This window comes from Panthera pardus, unplaced genomic scaffold (genome assembly GCF_024362965.1).
Source record: "Panthera pardus isolate Hobbes unplaced genomic scaffold, ASM2436296v1 HiC_scaffold_16, whole genome shotgun sequence".
Lineage (NCBI taxonomy): Eukaryota > Metazoa > Chordata > Mammalia > Carnivora > Felidae > Panthera > Panthera pardus.
The window spans coordinates 96,061,308-96,082,192 of NW_026526721.1; the positions used below are offsets into that span (position 1 = coordinate 96,061,308).

The 20,885-nt window shown below is 36.9% G+C and overlaps 1 long non-coding RNA gene and 1 pseudogene across 1 annotated transcript; both read right to left on the bottom strand.

Annotated features, from left to right (window-relative positions):
* Positions 1 to 6,985: 6,985 nt before the first annotated feature.
* Positions 6,986 to 10,791, bottom strand: LOC128777284 (uncharacterized). Its single transcript, XR_008422519.1, has 2 exons — positions 10,180 to 10,791; positions 6,986 to 7,566 (listed from the first exon to the last, which is right to left on the bottom strand). It is a non-coding gene; the product is annotated as an uncharacterized LOC128777284 (long non-coding RNA).
* A 7,757-nt stretch (positions 10,792 to 18,548) lies between these two features.
* Positions 18,549 to 20,885, bottom strand: part of LOC109262102 (EGF-like and EMI domain-containing protein 1) — a 196,698-nt pseudogene continuing 194,361 nt past the window's right edge.

Consider the following 20,885-nt stretch of genomic DNA (forward strand, 5'->3'; position numbering starts at 1 on the left):
AGGGCACTTGTGATGTTGAGTGTTAGTGTTACATGTATCATATGTAAGTAATGAATCATTAACTTCTACTCCTGAAATTAATATTACACTACATGTTAACTCTCTAAAATTGAAATACAAACTTGAGACAAAAACAAAAACAGATGCAGAAAGAGGCACCTGGCTTGCTCAGTCAGAAGATCATGTGATTCTTGATCTCAGGTCATGAGTTTGAAACCTAAGTTGGGTGTAGAAATTGCTAAAACAAACAAACAAAACGAAAAACAGATGCAGAAAAAAGCATCTGACAAAATTCTACATCTATTCATGATTAAAACCAACAAAATTAAGAATCCATAGGAATTTCTTCTACTTGATAAGAGCATCTAAGAAAAATTTACACCTATCATCATACTTACTGATGAAAGATTGAAATGTTTCCACCTAGTATTGAGAACTATCACTATCACTATTGTACTAAAAGTTCGAGCCAGTTAAGGGAAGGAAAAACAAAAGATAAGATATAAAAATTAGAAATAAAATGATAAAGCTTTATTTTTTGGATGTTCAGGAACCTAGAAATTAATAAGGAATTCACAAATTGCTACTAGAACTAAGAGAGATTAGCAACAATTGAGAATATCAGGATAATAAAAATTTAATTATGTTTCCATATACATGCAAAAAACAAATAGAAATTGAAATTAAATAGTGTTTATAATACCATCAAATACAAAGTACTTAGGTATAAATTTAATAAAATATGGGTAAAATACTCTGTATTCTAAAAAATATAAAGCATGTTTAAAAGACCTAAAAAATGGGTCAATTACACCATGTTTTAGGTTGGGAGACTCAATATTGTTCAAATTGATACAGATTCATCACAATCTAAATTCCAGTGGGTTTTAAAAAAGAAATTGACAAACTAGTTCCAAAATCCACATGGAAAGTTAAAAGAGGTAGCCTTGCCAAAAGAATGTTGTAAAAGAAAAAAGGGGCGCCTGGGTGGCTCAGTCAGTTAAGTGACTGACTTCGCTTAGGTCATGATCTCACAGTTCATGAGTTCAAGCCCCACGTCAGGCTCTGTGCTGACAGCTCAGAGCCTGAAGGCTGCTTTGGATTCTCTGTCTCTGTCTCTCTCTCTCTCTCTGCCCCTCCCCTGCTCGCACTCTGTCTCTCTCAAAAATAAATAAACATTAAAAAATTAAAAAAAAAAAGAAAAGAAATTTTAGAGAAGCTACACTATTTGACTTCAAGGCTTACTTTTTATAGAACTCTACTGCCAAGACAGAACGTATTGATGTAAAAAAATAGACAATAAGCTCAATGGGACCAAATAGAGATTCTAGAAATAGACCTATGTATATATGCCAACTGATTTTGAACAAAGATGTCAAAGTAATTTAATGGAGAAAGGCTAGCCTTTTCAACATACAGTGCCAGAAGACTGGACATCCATATGAAAACAGAAACAAACAAACAAAACATTAACCTCACCCTTTAAGCCACATGTAAAAATTATCCCCAAATGACAATAGATTTATATATAAAAGCTAATATAAAAATTTCCGGAAGAAAACAGAAGAAAATTTTTGCGACGTTAGAGAAGGCAAAGATTTCTTACGTGGAACACAAAAAGTAGAAACAATAAACAGTTGATAAATTTGACATCATAAAAATTAAAAACTGCTCTTCAAAAGCCACTATTAGGAAAATGAATAAGCAAGCATTAGGCTGGCAGAAAATCTTCACTATACATATACCTGAGAAGGACTTCTATTTTACAATGCAATAATATGAAAATGAATCCAATTAAAATGGTAAAAGACTGGAGCAGACTTTTTACCAAAAGAGATGTAAGTGGCAATAAGTTCATGAAAAAAAATCCCCAAGCTAGATAGTTCTCACGGAAATGAAAATTTAAACCACAAGCAGATACCATTACACATCCACTCACATGACTAAAATGAAGACAATGCCAGATATTGCTGAGGGTGTGGATATGGAAAACCTGGGACCTCTTACTTTGCTGAGGGGAATGTAAAACCGTAGAACCCACTGAAAAACGTTTATGCAGTTTCTTATAAAGTTAAATATACACTTTCCATATGATGCAGCACAAGCATACCTAGTAATTTAGCTACGAGAAACAAAAATATATGCCCACACAAAGACCTGCCATAACAATGTTATTCTATAACTGGAAATAAAATGTCCCACAGATGATTGTAGTATGTCTGGACAAATTAATAGTAGACAACGATAAGGAATACATTCCTGGTATATGCACCAATGTGGCTAACTCTGAAAAACATTATGGTAAGCAAATGACTCCCGAAACAGAGAGTTCGTACTGTATGATTCACTTTGTATAAAGTTTTAATTCATAATTATAGAAACTGGGTTAGTGGTTGTCTAGGTCTGGGAGTACTATCAAGATTCACTGAGAAGGTACAAGAAAGTATTTTTGGGATAATAGAAATGTTTCAAATCTTCATTGCAGAGGTGATTACACAGATGTATATATTTTCAGGGAAAGTCATACACAGGTATACCCTTAAGTGGGTGTATTTTATTGCACGTAAATTATACTTCAAAAAAGCTGATCTTTGAAATAGCTCTCCGTTTAATAAGAAAGATATATGCATAAATAATACACTAAATACTCAGATGTTATATCACAGCATGCTCCTAACATGATAGAGGGGATAGTCATTATAGATTTCAGCAGCTATGCCATTTGATTATCTAATTTTTAAATTATTCTCTTTGAAATTCTCTTCAAAATTTAGATTTACAAAAGTACAGGACCCACAAACCCAGGCTCCAGGTTTATCCCTGCTCCAGTCTGGTCTCTGTGGACACAAGCTCCAGACCCATTCCAGTGTCAGGCTTGGCCCTGAAACCTGGGTCCCCAAGGACCTGGTACATGGGCCCATGGGGAGAAGCTAGATCCCATTGACCCATGTACCAGGCTTACTTGTTCATGGGCTCTGGAAGCAGGCCTTACTGCCTTTCCCTGCTGAAGCCAATCTATAGCAACTAGAAAAGGTGACTATTTCTTCAAATATACAGGTATCAATGCAAGGTAACAAAAATCACAAATAATCAGATAAACATAGCATTATCAAAGGAACCAAACAATAACTTACTCTAAATAAAAGGGGACCTATGACCTGCCTGAAAAAGAATTCAATATAATTGGCTTAAGGAAGCTCAAGAGAACACAGATGGACAACTAAATGACATCAGGAAACTATACATGAAAAAAAAAAGTGAAGTTCAATAAGGAAATAGAAATCATAAAAGTAATGAAACAAATTCTGGAGCTGAAGCATATAATGATTGCAATGAAAAATTCAGTAGAGGGTTCAACAGAAGACTCAGTCAAGAAGAAAGAATAAGTGTGCTCAAAGACAGAGAATTTGAAATTCTCTGTTAATAAGATAAACAATTTGGCAAACTCTTAACTAACTAAATAAAAAAAGACAGAAGACATATATAAATAAAATGATCAGTGAAACAGAAGACATTCAACTGATTCCACAGAAACAAAGGAGAATAAGACAATACTATGATTTTGTGTCAACAAATTAACATTTCTCTAAAGAAGACATAAATGGTAAATAGGTACATGAAAAGTCCTCAAGATCACTAATCATCAGGCAAATGTAAATCAAAACCACAACAACATATCACCTGTTAAAATGGCTATTAAAACAAAACAAAACAAAACAAAACAAAACAAAACGGGGCACCTGGGTGGCTCAGTTGGGTAAGCACCCGACTTCACAACAGGTCATGATCTCATGGTTCATGAGTTCAAGCCCCACGTGGGGCTCCGTGCTGACAGCTCAGAACCTGGAGACTCCTTCAGATTCTGTGTCTCCCTCTCTCTCTGCCCCTCTCCTGCTCACACCCTGTCTCTCTCTCAAAAATAAATAAACACTAAAAAATAAATAAATAAAAATAAATTTCAAAAAAACCCACAAAGGTAAAGATAACAAGTGCTGATGAAATGTGGAGAAATGTGGAGAAAAGAGAACACTGGTACAGAGCTGGTGGGAATGCAAATGGGTACAGCCATCATGGAAAATAATATTGAGGTTCCTCAAGAAATTAAAAATAAAACTACCATATGATCTGGCAATCCCACATCTGGGTATTTTTCCAAAAGAACTGAAATCATCACCTTGTAGAGATAACTATACCTCCATGTTCACTGCAGCATTATTCACAACAGTCAAGATATAGAAACAAACTAAGGGTCTATTAATTGATGGATGAATGAATAAAAAAAATGCAGGATACATAGAGAGAGTGGAATATTATTCGGCCTTAGGAAAAAGAAAGCAAATCCTGCCCTTTGAGACAATATGGATGAACCTGCTAAGTGAAATAAGCCAGATAAAGAAAGACAACTACTAAATGATATCAGTCAGGTATAGAATCTTGAACAGCCAAACTCATAGAAGAAAACGGTATATGGTGATTTCCAGGGACTAGAAGGAGGGGGAACACAGGAGTGTACAGAGTTTTAGTTATATAAGACAAATTCTTATATAACAAAGGGTACAGAGTTTTAGTTCTATAAGACAAATTCTGAAGGGTTATTACACAACACAGTGCCTCCAGCTACTGTATGTAAACTTGTCTTAGTCTATTTGGGTTGCTATAGCAAAATGCCACAGACTAAATAATTTATAAGAATAGAAATATATTTCTCTCAGTTGGAGGTTGGGAAGTTCAAGATCAAGTTGTCAGCATGGCTGCATTCTGGCGAGGGCCCTCTTCTTGGTTTACAGCTGGGGCCTTCATGCCCTGTCTTCACATTATAGAAGGGGCTAGAGAGCAATGTAGGGTCTCTTTCCTAACGGCAGTAATCGTACTCATTATGGCTCCACCCTCATGATCTGATCCCGTCCCCAAGGCCTGCCTCCTAATACCATCACATTCGGCATTAGGATTTCAACATATGGATTTAAGGAAGGGGACAGAAATATTCAGATCATAGCAACACTTAACATTTTCTAAGAAGATAAATCTTACGTTAAATGTTTTTTTTTTTTTTTTTTCCATACCGCGCTGATATTAATTATACAGAGGTTGGAGGAAGCTTCAGGAGTGATGGACATGTCTATCTATGGCCTTGGTGATGGTTTGTGTTTACATTCCTAAACTTATCGAGTTGTATACATGAAATGTGTCCAACTTTTTTCTTACATGTCAGTTATACCCCACTACTTAAAAAAAGTAGCATTTTGCTGCCACTTTCTTAGACCTGTCACCCTGATGACCACAAAGTCATCTTTGCTGACTAAAGGTGCCTTGGTGTCTGACCTAAGGTTTCACATCTGCATTAATCAAATTTTTAAAATATTTTATATTTATATTATGAAGGGAATGGCAAGAACACTTCATGGAGGATGCCCAGCCTTCTGGGAAATTGTGCTCTGGGCATCGTTTGTGAGATGAGATGATATTCTACTTCCACCTGAATGCAGGAAGAGATGTGCTTGAAGAAGGAAACCTGTGAGCAACTGCCTGTGGTCTGGAATCAACGCTAGGAAGGAAAGAGGACTCCTCTGAAAGGATTAAATTACAAGTAAGCTGGCTTTTAAAAATTACGACTCCAAGACAGTTGTTTTGACAAGATCATGATGACAGAAAATACTAATCTTTACCCAGGTTGGGAGCTCTCTTCTTCTCACATAAATCTTTTTTTTTTTTTAAGTTTTTATTTATTTATTTTGAGAGAGAGAGTGCAAGCAGGGGAAGGGCAGAGAGAGAGGGAAAGAAAGAATCTCAAACAGGGAACCCAATGTGGGGCTCGAACTCACAAGCTGTGAGATCAGACCTGACCTGAAATCCAGTCTGACACTTAATTGACTGAGCCACCCAAGGAACCTTCATGTAAGTCTTTTGACTTGTGAGGGGAAGATGGCAAATGACATTAACATGAGAAGTAGCATTGAGAACATATCAGTTTTCTATCCTTACATGATGGTAATAGGCACTTGCACTGGGTTCTTTTCAGTGGGGAACAGAATACAGAGCAGAAATCTCCACTTACCCAGGAATCATATGCCCATTGATCTCATTCTCCAAACTGGTTCTTGTGGCCTTGTTTTTCTCTTCTCCAGATGTGGGTGAAGTCACCAGACCCTTGTTTCGGTTAGCAATGTGCACTATCAGCTCTTATTTCTCCCACAGTCATATTATAAAAACTCAGGGAAATTTACAAAATACATATTTATCAAGAGAAGGTCAGCAATGCTACTTCTGATGACTCCTACAGTCCTTGCATTAGCCTGCGGGCCGGAAGTATGGGGGAGGGGCGACTCAAAAGCACAGAGATTACTTAGCGGTTTGTGAATTAGGCGAATTTAGGTTTGTTCCTGGCTTCTGAGCTTCTAGCTGTGTGATCTTTTGAAGGTCGCGCTATCTTTCTGGTGAGAGTTCTAGTATCTACCTTATAGTATTTTCTAAGGATTCAAATAAAAACAGTATGCAAAGCACTGACTGTAGTTCCCAGCACACTGCTAATTTATAGTATCTTTGATTATCATTACAACCTTATTAGGAATGAGGACTCCTGACCTCTAATGCACATGGATAGCTACAGCAATGACAATACCTTTATTTTTTAAGTTTATTTATTTATTTAGTGGGGGAGGGGCAGAGAAAGAGAGGGAGGGAGAGCGAATCCCACGCAGGCTCTGCGCTGACAGCCTTGAACTCAGGAACTGGGAGATCATGACCCAAGCCAAAGTCAGACCCTTAACTAACTGAGCCCCCTAGTCACTCCAGCAACGGAAAATTCTTAACCTTTGTGCCTAAGTTTTCTCTCTAAATCAGGGAATAATGCTTTTCTTATCTGATGGGATCATTGAAAGTATCAAATATAATGGAACTGTAACTATTGCAATGGGTGACAGATAGTGTGCCCAATTATTTTGCGTCTGTGTTAGGAAGAAGATTGAGAGTCAGGAAAAAGTGAATGTTTTCCTTTTTTTTTTTTTTTTTTTTTTTTAATTGGATGAGACAACAGTTTGGAGAAGAGAATTTGTAATTGCATACCTGGATGGAAAAGTTGGTTAGGACAAAGAAGGTGAGAAACAGGATTCTAATAAAATCAGAATTGAAAATCATGGATTATCATTAAAAGTGTAAACAATATTGAACTCCAGGAAATTATTGCTTAAGACTGTAAGACTGCTAGGAAGTGAAACTCAGCTTGGTTCTTTTTTTGGCGTACTCAAACACACACACACACACACACACACACACACACATGACCTTTCTCTCTCTTCTTTTTCTCTCTCTTCCTCTCAATACCAGGTGATTAAGCAGATTTGTTTCTGTCATTTTCAACATGCCACTGCTTCCCAGAACTTGGGAAGGCTTTGAGGGCTAGGGCTCCCTGGTTCTCAAGTGTTCCTCCTTGCATAACTCTGGTTTTTGAAGAGGTGTGCCAGAGGTGAAGTGCACACTATGTCATTTCCAGGATTTATGGGGAACCAAATGCTTGAGTCAGAAGTTGCCAAGTACACATTTCATTTTGATTTAAAAGACAGTTAATGCCTGAAATTGAAAAGAACACAAGTGATTACTAATGGAATAGGTAACAGGAACTAACAATTGAGAAGCAGACCTCTTTTACATGCAGCAGAGGATGCTGATTTGCAATTAGGTGGCTAAAGCAGGCTCCTAATAAAATGAGAAATCGATTTTCTGAATGACAGGATTCTGTGACTGAGCATTGGATCTTCTTTGATGGTGAAGAGGCAATGGGGCATTTTGATATGTTGCTGGAAAGATCATTTTCTCTAACTGTACTATAAAGTTCTGTTCATACCCCTGACTTCAATGCCACAATAACTTGGCAAAAAGCTTCAATGGCTCACAAATGGATGCTTATAGAGGCATTTAAATTGTCCAGGCTTCATTGCAGTTTGTAGAAAAAGAAGGGGTTCATGGTTACTGTAAATGTGGACCTTTCCATTGAATAGTGATATATAAGACTGATGACTAATAAACATACCCTACATGGGAAACATTTGAGTGATGACATCTTTTTTCTTTCACCCTTTTAACTAGCCACAATGGCTGGGATTTTACTTAAGAAATATATGGGAAACAGACTAAGCCCCAAGGCAGATCACCCTGGCAGCTGTAGAAAGAGAAGGCTATACTTTCCCATGTATGTTATCTGCATTTTTCTATCATTTTAGCATCCGCAGGGAGATCAGCTTGGTCTGTGCATGATGCACATTGAATGCCCATCTGGCAGACAACTTCAGCTTCCGGCCATCAGAGAAAAAAGAGACAGACTATGAGGCTACGGTCCTGAGGCCCCCACCACAAATCCTATCGATGCCATTTGGGTTTTTGGGCAAAGGTACTCACAGAGGTTCCCAGGAATCCTGGGCACAATTCATTGTTAAGCCACCTTTTTTCCTGTGTCCCCAACAAGGAACATGATGGCATTTCCTTGATCCTCATACAAGATTCATGGCAATCAAATGACAAGTTGATTGTAATTTTGTAAAACATAAAGCAAAATGTAAAACATTGTATCATTGTTTAATGCCACTTTGAAACAAAGTTAAGTTCTCTATGCCCTCTCCATGTGATTTGTTTTGGCCAGTTACCTCATTTTTGCCTGCAGATATATATTTCTGGGTGCAGAAATATCCTGGTTTGCCATTAGACTCTATCATGTCACTGAGCATGTTCCTACTCCTTTGTCTACTCTGCTTTCTCTCCTATGTTGCTGAGATTTTCCAAGAGTTTTCTAAATTAGTATATGTAGAACCACACCATTCTTTTTTATTGAGATATAATTTGTATGTAACATTGTATTAGTTTTAAGTGCATAACATAATGATATGATATATTGTATATATGAGTGATTACCCAAACAAGTATAGTTAATATCCAACACCTCATATAGCTACAAATGTATTTTTTCTCATGATGAGTACTTTTAAGATCTACTCTCTTAGCAGTTTTCAAATATAGAGTACACTATTGTTAACTATAGTCACCATGCTATACATCCCCAAAAGTTATTAATCTTATTGCTGGAAGTTTGCACCTTTGACTCTTTTTCCGATTTTCCGCACCTATCACCACCAATCTGTTCTCTGTTTCTATGACTTTGTTTGTTTTTTAAGATTGCACGTATAAGTGAGGTCATACAATATTTGTCTTTCTCTCTGCCTTATTTCACTTAGTATAATGAGCTCAAGGTCCACTCATGTTGTAAAAAATGTAAGGATTTATTTTTATAGTTTAATAATATCCCATTATATATATCATGTGATATATATGATATGTATATATCATATATATCATATCTATGATATGTCATATCTATATATATGATGTATCTACATATAGATATATGTAGATATATATATCTCTACATATATGATATATGTATATATCATATATATCTATCTATAGATAGATAGATATGATGTGTTTTTTAATCTATTCATCCATCAGTAGACATTTAGGTTGTTTTCATGTCTTAGCTATTATAAATAATGCTGCAATAAACATGAAGGTGGAGATATCTCTTCAAGATAATGATTTAATTTCCTTAGGATATATACCTATAAGTGGAATTGTTGAATCATGTGGTAGTGTTATTTTTAATAATTTGAGAAACCTCCATACTGTTTTCCATAGTGGCTATGTCAATTTACGTTCCCACCAACAGTGCACAAGGGTTCCCTTTTCTCTACATCCTTGCCAACCCTTGTTACCTCTTGTCATTTTAATGACAGCCATTCTAACAGGTATGAGGTGATATCTCGTTGCAGTTTTGATTTGAGTTTTCCTGATGATTAGTGATATTGAGCACCTTTTCATTTACCTTTTGGTCATTTGTGCGTCTTCTTTAGAAATACTTATTTAGTTCATCTTCCCATTTTTTAATTGGATTTTTTTTTCCTACAGGGTTGTAAGAGTTCCTTTTATATTTTAGGTATCAACCCCCTATCTGATGTATGATTTGCAAATATTTTCTCCCATTCTGTAGATTGCCTTTCACTTTGTTTATGGTGTCCTTTACTGTATAAGAGTTTTCTAGTTTGATGTAGTTCAATTTCTTTATTTTAGCTTATGTTTCCTTTGCTTTGGGGTCAAATCTAAAAAATCATTGCCAAGATCTATATCAACACCCACCGCCTCATGTTTTCTTCTAGGAGTTCTATGGTTTCAGGTCTTACATTCAAATCTGTCATCCATTTTGAGTTTATTTTTGCCTGTGGGGTAATACAGAGGTCCAGTTTCATTCCTTTACATGTTGCTTTCCAGTTTTCTTACCATCATTTATTGAAAAGACTGTCCTTTCTCTGTTGTAGATTCTTAGCTTCTTTGTCATTAATTAATTGTTCATATATGTGTAGGTTTGTTCCCGGGCTCTCTATTCTGTTCTATTCATCTGTGTGTTTGCTTTTTATGCCAAGACCATACTGTTTTGATTACTATAGCTTTGAAAGATGTTTGTAATCAGGAAGTGTGGTGCCTCCAGCTTTACTCTTTTTTTTCTCAAGATTGCTTTGGGTATTCAAGATCTCTTATAGTTCCATACAAATGTTAGGATTGTTTGTTCTATTTCTGTGAAAAGTGTAATTGGAATTTCAATAGGGATCACATTGAATCTGTAGATTACTTTGGGTAGTATAGAAATTTTAACAAGCTTAATCATTTCAATCCGTGAGCATGGAATATCTTTCCATTTATTTTGTGTCTTTTTCAGTTTCTTTCATCAGTGCTTTATAGTTTTCAGTATATAGATCTTTTCACCTCCTGAGTTAATTTTATTCTTGGGTATTTTATTCTTTTTGATGTAATTATAAATACATTGTTTTCCTAATTCCTGTTTCTGATAGTTTGTTAATGTATAGAATCACAACTGTTTTTTGTATATTGGTTTTGTATTCTGTAACTTTACTGAATTCATTTATTAGTTCTAACAGTTTTGGAGGGATGGAGGAAATTTTTTTATAGTCAATTAAATAACTTGCTTAATCTTATTCCCTTCCATTCTTGAACCTAAATTAGATGAATTTAAGCACACAGGCAAATTATTCCAATTTTCTCTTTTCTTTCTGCATCTTGCTTTTCTGCTACTAGAATCTGTCTCTTTAGAATGAAGAACACATCAGTATATAAGGACTTTCTAGGACCACATTATTATTAGGGAATAGGAGGGGAATATTTCTTTGCTCAGATATACACTCCTCTTATAGCAACATGAATATAAAATATTCCCAGATGTCTAGAGTATCTCAAACTCTATGGGCCTCCATATTTTATTTTCATTACATACTATTCAAGGTAGCTGCCAGGGTCCAATCTCCTGAGAATTGAATGGAAGAAAGTGTTGAGGTCAGCAAGACCTAACATGACTAGCAGGTCGTTTTTAGGACTAAGTGCAAATCCCATGGTCAACTCAAAGAGTAATACTGTCCCTTTGGTCCTTCCTTTTATCACATTTGTTGCTAAGGCAAACATGCATTTAGAATCAATATTGAATGTCTAGGATGATGTTGGAAAAAATTATACTTACAAAGTTAAAAGTTCTTGCTCCCTACTCTCCACTCCCCATCGCCATCCTGCCCAATTACATAAACATTAAAATACTATCTAGACATACTTCATCGTGAGCTTTAAGAAGGTCTGTTTCTACTGGCAACCAACTTCCTAAACATCACTGCACACCGATTAGGAAAAAATCAGGATTGATGAAAACACAAAGGTAAGATTTGTTCTAGATGATTTATTCCTCCGTAATTTCTTCCAAGAGCCCCCGACCCTCAACACATGCGCGCGCGCGCGCACACACACACACACACACACACGCACACCTTTTCCCCTTACATAAATAATGAGTTTTGGAAGTCCTTTAACCTTTTTTTTCTTATAGACATCATTCTAAAGGAATATAGAGACCAGTGTATTCTGTAAGTTTATGTAAGTTTCCAAAAAGGAGTCACTCTCGTGCAGTTTCAACCCTCACTGCAGCAAGTTTCCTTGTGGTGAGTGTGACAAAGGGCAGGCTGTGCTGCAAAAATGCCAGCCGTCTCTGTGTTCACAAACCTTCTATCACTCTTCTTGATTTGACATGAAATATTAAACACCAGTTACCAGCAAAAAGTTATTGAACACAGATGTCCACTATCACTTTCAAATTGCTAAAGTCAATTTAGGTTTATATATTTTCTTTGCTTTAGCGTTCGCATGCAACACAAATGTTCTGTGACAGTAATGATTTCACAATATACCCTTTCAATTAGGAAAGCACATCGTATATGTGTTTTCATTTTTAAAATGCCTATTTTTTTTTGTTCGAAAGCTCTGGGTCCCTCACTAAAAATGGGACCTTGGATAGAAAAATAAATAAAAAGAAAGAGCTCCACCTACTGATTCATTTTAAAACCTTTTTCTCTGTTCTGGTTTTGAATTGAAAATGCTCCTGACACAACAGGGATTTTGTGAGCATATAGCTCAAACTGTTTAGTTAAAAAAAATTAAAAAAAAAGATACAGGAGGTGCCCCCATGGAAGGGAATAGATTAGAAAGGAGCTCTGTCTCTCTAACTGAAAGAGCCTCCCACCCCCAACTTCTCTGTGCCCCTCAGAAGCCCTAATTAATAAGTCTGCTTCAGGTTTAGTGCTCCCTAGGGATATGGGTTAACTGTGGCATTCCCTTTTGCTGGATTTAACAGAATCCCGACGGGTCACACATTTTGCTCCGCTACAATAATTGTATTCATGTCGCTGGCTGCCTTTTCCTTCTGAAGGACTTGGTGGGCCCTCTTTGAAAGGATTTACAGGGCCATGTCTCCCACGGGTGAAACTGGAATTGTTTAGCACCTACCATACTACTCCCCTTGGCTCAACCACTAGACTCAAGTGATTTCAAAGAGGAAGTGAAGAAAAACATCCACTGGGAACCTGGGGGTAATTTAAGGAGGCCAATAGTAATTACTTGAGGAGGAACCACTGTGCCAGCCTCCTGGGGGCAAGGCTTCAGAGAGGCAGCTGGAACGGTGGCTCTCTGTGATGTCTGCCAGTTCTCACCCTGTTACCTCTGTTGCTGAGAAGCTTCCAGAACCATTTTTAATTCCTGCCATGGAGCTTCTTGGGAGAAGGGCGTGTTCCTATGAGTCTCCCATTGTGTGCCAACCCAAGCAGTTTCCTGGGGACACAGACAGATATGACTTATTGGGGGGATATCCTGGCTACTTTGAAGGGTAATAACATTCTGGATTTTAGGTACCCACTGCTTCCAGCTTGGACCCTGCTTCCTGTACTACAGAATTTCTCTTAAGATGAATAAACACCAGACTGTATTCATCTCATACATTTGAGCCATGGCTATAGAAAATATTACCAATGGGCAACAAGATGATATCTGGAAACACACAATGGAGTAATTTAGATTAAAGTCTCCTACCTTTGAATCTGTCTGCTCAGTCATGCATTTCTATAGACATGATTAACTAACCATAAGACCCAGGAATTCAAAGCCTGAATAGAAAATGTCTATTCTTCCCCCAAATGAATCACACATCACCTATCACTGCAGAGTTGCCAAACTCTATGGTTTTCTTGTCAAACATAAATTCAATAGCTGACCATAGCCAGGGACAGAAATTTCTTATAAATCAAATAACTACATACATTAGAGGGAGATGCAGGGGACCCACTGCCACATTTCAGTCAATCAAAAATATATGTAATGACTGTTTACTGTGTTCAAGGTGCTGTGCTTGGTGTTGTGGGGGTATTTAATGAAATATGACCCAGCGCTAACGCTCAAGCAAGGAAACACCTGTCTCACATTGCTGCTATGAGGATTATATGCAATTACCTAGCACAGTGCCTGGCACATAGTCGGTGAGAGGTAAATGGTCGCTGATATCATTACTAGTGATGTAACATAATATTTCAGTAATATTTAATACACAACTGGAAGAGATGTCACATGATAGAGGGGTTCCCAAATGGTTGGCTCAGACACTAGTTGTGCTGAGATCAAAAGAAAGGGGAATGCCTGGAGTCTAAAGTGGGTGAGACAGTTCCATGCAGACAGTTTGAGCCTTAATTGCAATTTACCATTTTTGGAAACTCATTAATGTCCAGGCAGTGGAATAACCAATTGACAATTTTATCTCCTTTTTACCTTCACAATCTTTCACAATGAGATGACATAGATACAATCACCCTCGCTTTACAGATGAAGAAATGAGGTTCAGGGAGGCTAAGTAACATACTTCGTATCACAAAGGCCTGACACTAAAGCCTACGCTTTTTCCTCTTACTCAGATGATTGCCATGACTGTTAGAAATGGAAGGAAATGCAGAAACCACGTTGCCCTAATTGATCACCTGACAGGTAAAGAAGCAGAGGTCCAGAGAAGGAAAGAGATTTGTACAAGTTCAAACATCTACTGAGTGACACCGCTGAAATTAGGAACGGAGACTCCGCCTCCAACTTGGTGCCATTTCCAATATTTTTTCCAAATATTTGCCCTAAGTACATGGCACTTTTCATTTTTATTTGTAAAGTTTATTTACTTATTTTGAGAGGGACAGAGACAGTGTGAGTGGGGGAGGGGTAGAAAGAGGGAGAGAGAGACAATCCCAAGTGAGCTCTGGGCTGCCAGGGAAGAGCCCTACGTGGGGCTCAAACTCATGAAACTGTGAGATCGTGACCTGAGCCGAAACCAAGAGTCAGAAGCTTAACCAACTGAGCCACCCAGGTGCCCCAATAGCACGTTTCAAATACAAACATTAAAAGATTATGCTAAGAGAAATCTTTGGGCTCCAAGTCAACATTCCAATACCTCTCTTCTCTGCTGAGTAGGTAAGTACTTAGTGATTTCCTGTTACTGAGAAATCATGCTCCACCTCACATTCCACCCTATTCTGTTCCTTACACACACATACACACACACTTGCAGTCACACTCAAAATATACACACTCTGTTGTTATTCGGAAGGTAAAATGCAGGCTAGGTTCATATGTGCATTTGAGGTTTCTATTTAAGTAAGCCCAGCCTTAACCATTCTTTCCTCCAACTTCTGTTTCAGCAGGATTTGGAGCTAATCTGTTTCCTGGGAATTATATAATTTAGGAGAAATATTGCAAGTATCTACTAATTATAGATGCTGTGGTCTGAATGTTTGTGTCCCCCCAAATTTATATGTTAAAATCCTAATGTTCACTGTGATGGTATTAGGAGGTGGGTACTTTTAGAGGTAATTAGGTCATGAAGGTGGCGGCCTCATGAATGGAATTAGTGTCATACGAAAGGCCCCCGAAAGCTCCATGGCCCCTTCCACAAGAGGACACAGAGTGAAGGTACCAGCTGTGAACCAGAAAGAGGGTCCTCACCAGAAGGCGACCACGCTGCTGCCTTGATCTTAGACTTTTCAGCCTCCAGAACTGTTAAGTGATAAGTTACTGTTGTTAGAAGCTACTCAGTCTGTGGTATTTTGTTATAGCAGCCTGGATGAATGAAAATAATAGATATTAATAATTGATTACAAAATACTTTCTTGTTTGGGTAATGAATGGTTCCAAGATCAATCAGACAGCCTCAGAGTGCCTACCAATCAGAATGTTAAGTGAAATGAAAACTCTTGCTATCTGTGATCACAGGTTTTTCTTCTTGATCTGATACATCATGCTCCTTTGCGTCCCTCTTATGTTTTCTGTTATAGCACTCTACCAATTTCTGGAGTTGGCCCAAGCATAAAATCAAAATAAACATATGACACTGCAGTAGGGCAGACTCATATTTTTAATAAATATTGTTATATTTAATAAATATTTTTAATAAAAACTAACAATTGATCTTTCATTTCTCTAATTCAATTCTTTTTTTTTTCCTTCAAGAGAGTGCAATTATTTATCATAAAGCCAATATCTGTGTAAATGTCATCATGGTCATGCAACAAAATATCGTCAGTGCCTGGGAGAGCCCTTTATGCACCCTCTTTCAATCACTCCTTCCTCCTCAAAATTACCAATACTTTGAATGTTCTAATGATAATTTCCTTCCTTCTCTTGATGTCATCAAAGTATGCATTGCTAAGCCCTCTGGTTGAGTCATACAGAGTAAATTTATATATAACTATAACTATAACTATATGTATATATAGTTATATATGAAGGAATAGTAATAAAATATATATGTATATTTAATATATATGTATGTATATACCTATATTTAATATATATGTGTATATATATGTGTGTATATAATATATATAAAGGAATAGTAATAAAATATATATGTATATTCCTGGCCTCTTTTACTTGTCATTATATCCATTCATTCATAGATATGCCACAAGTTATTTAGCCATATTGTTGAAAAACATTTTTTTCCAGTTTTGACTATGCTAAATAATGATGCTGTGAACATTTTTGTACATGTTTTCTGGTACGCATGTTCTGCATTATCATGGGCAGATATTAAAGAGTAAAATTACAGGGCCTTAAAATATGGTCAACTTTAGTAGATACATTTTTCCAAAGTAGTTGTAGTACCATCCAATACCATTATGTGATAATTCCTATTGCCCCCTAATATTTATTATTATTAGTAGTAGTATTTTAAATCTAACCATTCTTTAGGTGATTTTAATTTGCATTTTCCACACTGCTAGTGAGGTTGGATATCTTTTCATATATTCCAATGTTATGGATATTTGCTATTATTGTATGTTTGTGTAGTGTCTTTTCAGTTTTATTGTCTTTTTTTTTTTTTAGAGAGAGAAAGCATGAGTGGAGGAGGGACAGAGGGAGAGAGAGAGAGAGAGAGAGAGAATCCCAAGGAGGCTCTATGCTCAGCACAGAGCTCAGTGCAGGGCTCGATCTCACAACTGTGAAGTGATGACCGGAGCCAAAATTCAGATTCAGATATTCAACCAATTGAACCATCCAGGCACCCCTTCTTGTCCATTTTTCTATTAGGTTGTGTGCCTCTTCATTATTTTTATATGGGCAGTCTTTATATAAGATGGAAAAAGGGTTTTTACTAGTAATATGTATTGAAAACATTTTTTTCCTCTTGATGGGTTTTTTTTGACTGTCTTAATGGTATATTTTGATGAACAGAAAAATTCAATTTTAATATATAACCCCATTTTTCAATCTTTTCCTTATGTTAGTATTTTGCTTCTCATTTAAGAAGTTTTCACCTTTGGGGAACCTGGGTGGCTCAGTCGGTTGAACATCCAACTCCTGATTTTAGCTCAGGCCATAATGTTAGGGTAGTGGGATCGAGCTAAGCATGGAGCCCACTTAAGATTCTCTTTTTCTCCCTCTGCCCCTCTGCCTGGCTCTCTCTCTCTCTCTAAAAAAAAAATCTTAAAAAAAGAAATTTTCACCTGGGTGGCTCAGTGAGTTGAATGTCCCACCCTTGGTTTCTTCTCAAGTCATGATCCTGGGGTCATGTGTCAGGCTCTGTGCTGGGCATGGAGATTCTCTCCCTCTCCCTCTGCCCCTCTCCCTCACTCATGGACACTCTCTATCTCTCTGAAAATAAAAATTAAATAAAAAAAAATCTTTCACTTATAGTGAGATTGTAAATATATTCTCCTATATTATCTTCTACATGCTTTATTATTTTACCTTTCACATTTAAATCTACAATATGTGTGGAATCCATCAATGTTTGTATACAGTGTGAAGGAAGGCCAAGTTTCTTTTGTTTTTTTTTTTCTATATAATTTGCTGAAAAGACCATATTCTCCACTCTTCTATTCCTCACATGTTGTAAATTACATGGTCTGTTGATCCTGTTCATTTGATCTACTTATATCTTTGGAAACCTTACCATGCTCTTTTAATTACTATAGCTTTATTTATAAGTTTGACATACAGTAGAGCAACAACAACTATTAATGGGTATTTATAGGGCAGATGACTGCAGAAAATACACAGAGAACATCAGAGGATGAGTGAAGATTAGGAGGTGCCGGAACATCCAGGGCTTAGTCCTTGGGCTACTGCTTTCCTGCCTACACTTAATAAGTCATCTAATCTAGTCTCATGCTTTCAGATACCACCTATATGCTAACGGTTCAAAACTTTCTGTCTCCAGCCTGAACTTTCCCCCTAAATCCTGGACTTAACTTTCCAGCATACTACTTGACATCTCCACTTGAAAATATAATGGGCATCTCAAACTTAACATGTCCAACACTGACCTCCTGATACCTGCCTCTCCCTATTAAAGTTGTAGCTCCTCCTGAAGTTATTCCCATCTCACTTAAACAGTAATTCAATCTTCCCTACACCTTGTGGTGGCTTTTTTTCCTCCTCTCTTTCCCACTCTTCACATCGATTGCATCAGCAAATGTTCTTCATTCTGCATGAAATTGTATCCAAAATTAACAACTTCTTCCCACTCCATTCTTAACATCCTTGACACCATCTTTTCTTGCCTCAGTTATTGCCAATAGTCCCTCACTAGCCTCCCTCTTCTGCCCCCAGTTCTCCATAATTTATCCTCTCCCCAGAAAGCATGGTTATTTTCTTATGATTCCTCTTTTCAAACATAGTTCAATGGATTTCTACATCATTCAATGTAAAAACCAAAAGACTATGTTGAACAACCACCTAAGTAATCTGGTTCCCTGATACCTCTCTGATTTCGTCTCTTAATATCCCCCCTTCATTCTCTCTGTTCCAGCCACCTTGGTCTCAAACATGCCAGGAATGCCCTCTTTACTGCTTTCATATTAGCTGTTCCCTCTGCCTGGAACATTACTGGTTGTCTCCCTGCGGATGTCCACATACCTGAATTTCTCATTTCTTTTGGTTCTTCACTATATAGTTAACTTTTCAGTGTGATCATCCCTAAACATCTTATCTAAAATTTCATGTAGTCTGACATCATTTTATGTTGTCTTTCCATGCTTTATTTTTTTCTTAACACTCATTACTATTTTATATACTATCTAAAATATGCATTTTACTTATTTATAGTGTTTATTTTGTGTCTCTTTGAAGTGATGTGATTTGAAGCCAACTGGAGAAATTAGACTTAAAAAGGAGTAATAGCAGTATATCCATTATAACAGGTGAGAAAGAGGATAGGATAAATGCCCACATTAGTGGGTTCATAAATCTGATTAGTTGAGGAGTCCGTAATCTACTCCATAGACAGGTGCTCCTGTCTACTTACATATTGTCTCCAAAAAGCTTGGCTGGGCAGATTTCTTGGAACTATGCATTGAAAAATTCTTTATGATTGATCAGTTTTGTGCTTTATAATAATATCTGAACACTTTGACTATTGAACATGTTTGGACGTGAGGCAGATGGAGAGGAGTAGTGGGGACAAGAAGAGAGAAATATGCATATCCAAATTCAACGTACTTATATTCACTTGAGCTTAAAAATTCTTGTCAATTTAAAAAGTAGCTGGATCTATATCTGTAGTTTTAGCTGTGATTGTGTCAACTCAAATGTACTAAAAAGCCTGAAATCTGGTTGGCCCCATGAAAGGGTCAGTAGTTCATTAACTCCAAGATCACTTGCAGTAAGTATCAGTTATAGGCTCATAAGAAAACTATCCAAACAATACCAGTCTAATTTGGTCACCCAATAAGTGAGGTGATTTCCTAGATGAACAGACATTTAGATTTCAAAGATTGGGTTATGAATTAAATTGCGTCCCTCCAAGAAATCTTGAAAGTACCCAGTACCTATGAATATGACTTTATTTGAGAATGAAGTCTTTGTAGATCAAGTTAATTTGAGCTTATTAGTGTAGAACCTAATTTAATATGACTAGTACCCTTATGAGATGGAAACCTGGGAAGAGACAGATACACACACACACAGGGAGAACACCGTGTGAAGATAATGGCAGGGATCAGGGCACTGCATCTATAAGCCAAAGAATGTCAAAGATTGCCAAACACCAGCAGGGGCTAAATGAGAGGCATGGAACAGAATTTTCCTCACAGCCCTCAGAAAGAACCAAACTTGCCGACATTTTGATCTCAGACTTGTATCTAGCAGAGCTATGAGACAATCTTGTTGTGTAAGTCACACAGTTTGTGATACTTTGTTATGACAGCCATAAGAAACAAATACAATCCTACTCTTTTAAAAACAACCAGAATAAATAGGATTCAACTTGTGGCCACAAGAATTTTAGTCTGATAAGATTTCTAAGGCTGAAAGAGTCATTTAAAAAAAAAATTAGACTTTTCAATTTAGAACAATTTTAGATTTAAAGAAAAATTGCAGATATACTACAGAGAATTCCCACACACAGTTTCCCTTATTAACATCTTACATGAGTAGGGTACACTTGTAACAACTAATGAACTGATACTGATACATTACTATTAATTAAAGTGCACACCTCACTCAGATTTTCTTAATTTTTACCTTGAGTCCTAGCCTGTTGAGGATACCATATCGCATTTAGTTGTAGTGTTTCCATATGCTTCTTTCGCCTGTGACAATTTCTGACTTTCCTTGTTTGTTGTTGGCTTGATGATTTTGAGGAGTACTAGTCAAGTGTTTTGTGGAACATCCCTCTGTTGGGATTTGGCTGATGTTTTTCTCATGATTAGACTGGGACAGTGAGTTTTAGGAGGAAGATCACAAGAAATAAGGTATCATTTTCATCACATCATCATATCACCAACATGACTTATCACTGCTGATGTTAACCTTGATCACCCCGCTGAGGTAGTGTTTGTAAGATTTCTTCACTGTAAACTTATTCTATCCCACCCCATGTGTATGATATCTTTGGAAAGAATTCACTATTCATAACCCATACTTAAGTAATGGGGAGTTATGCTCCACCTCCTTTGGGGTAGAGTACCTACATAAAATATTTA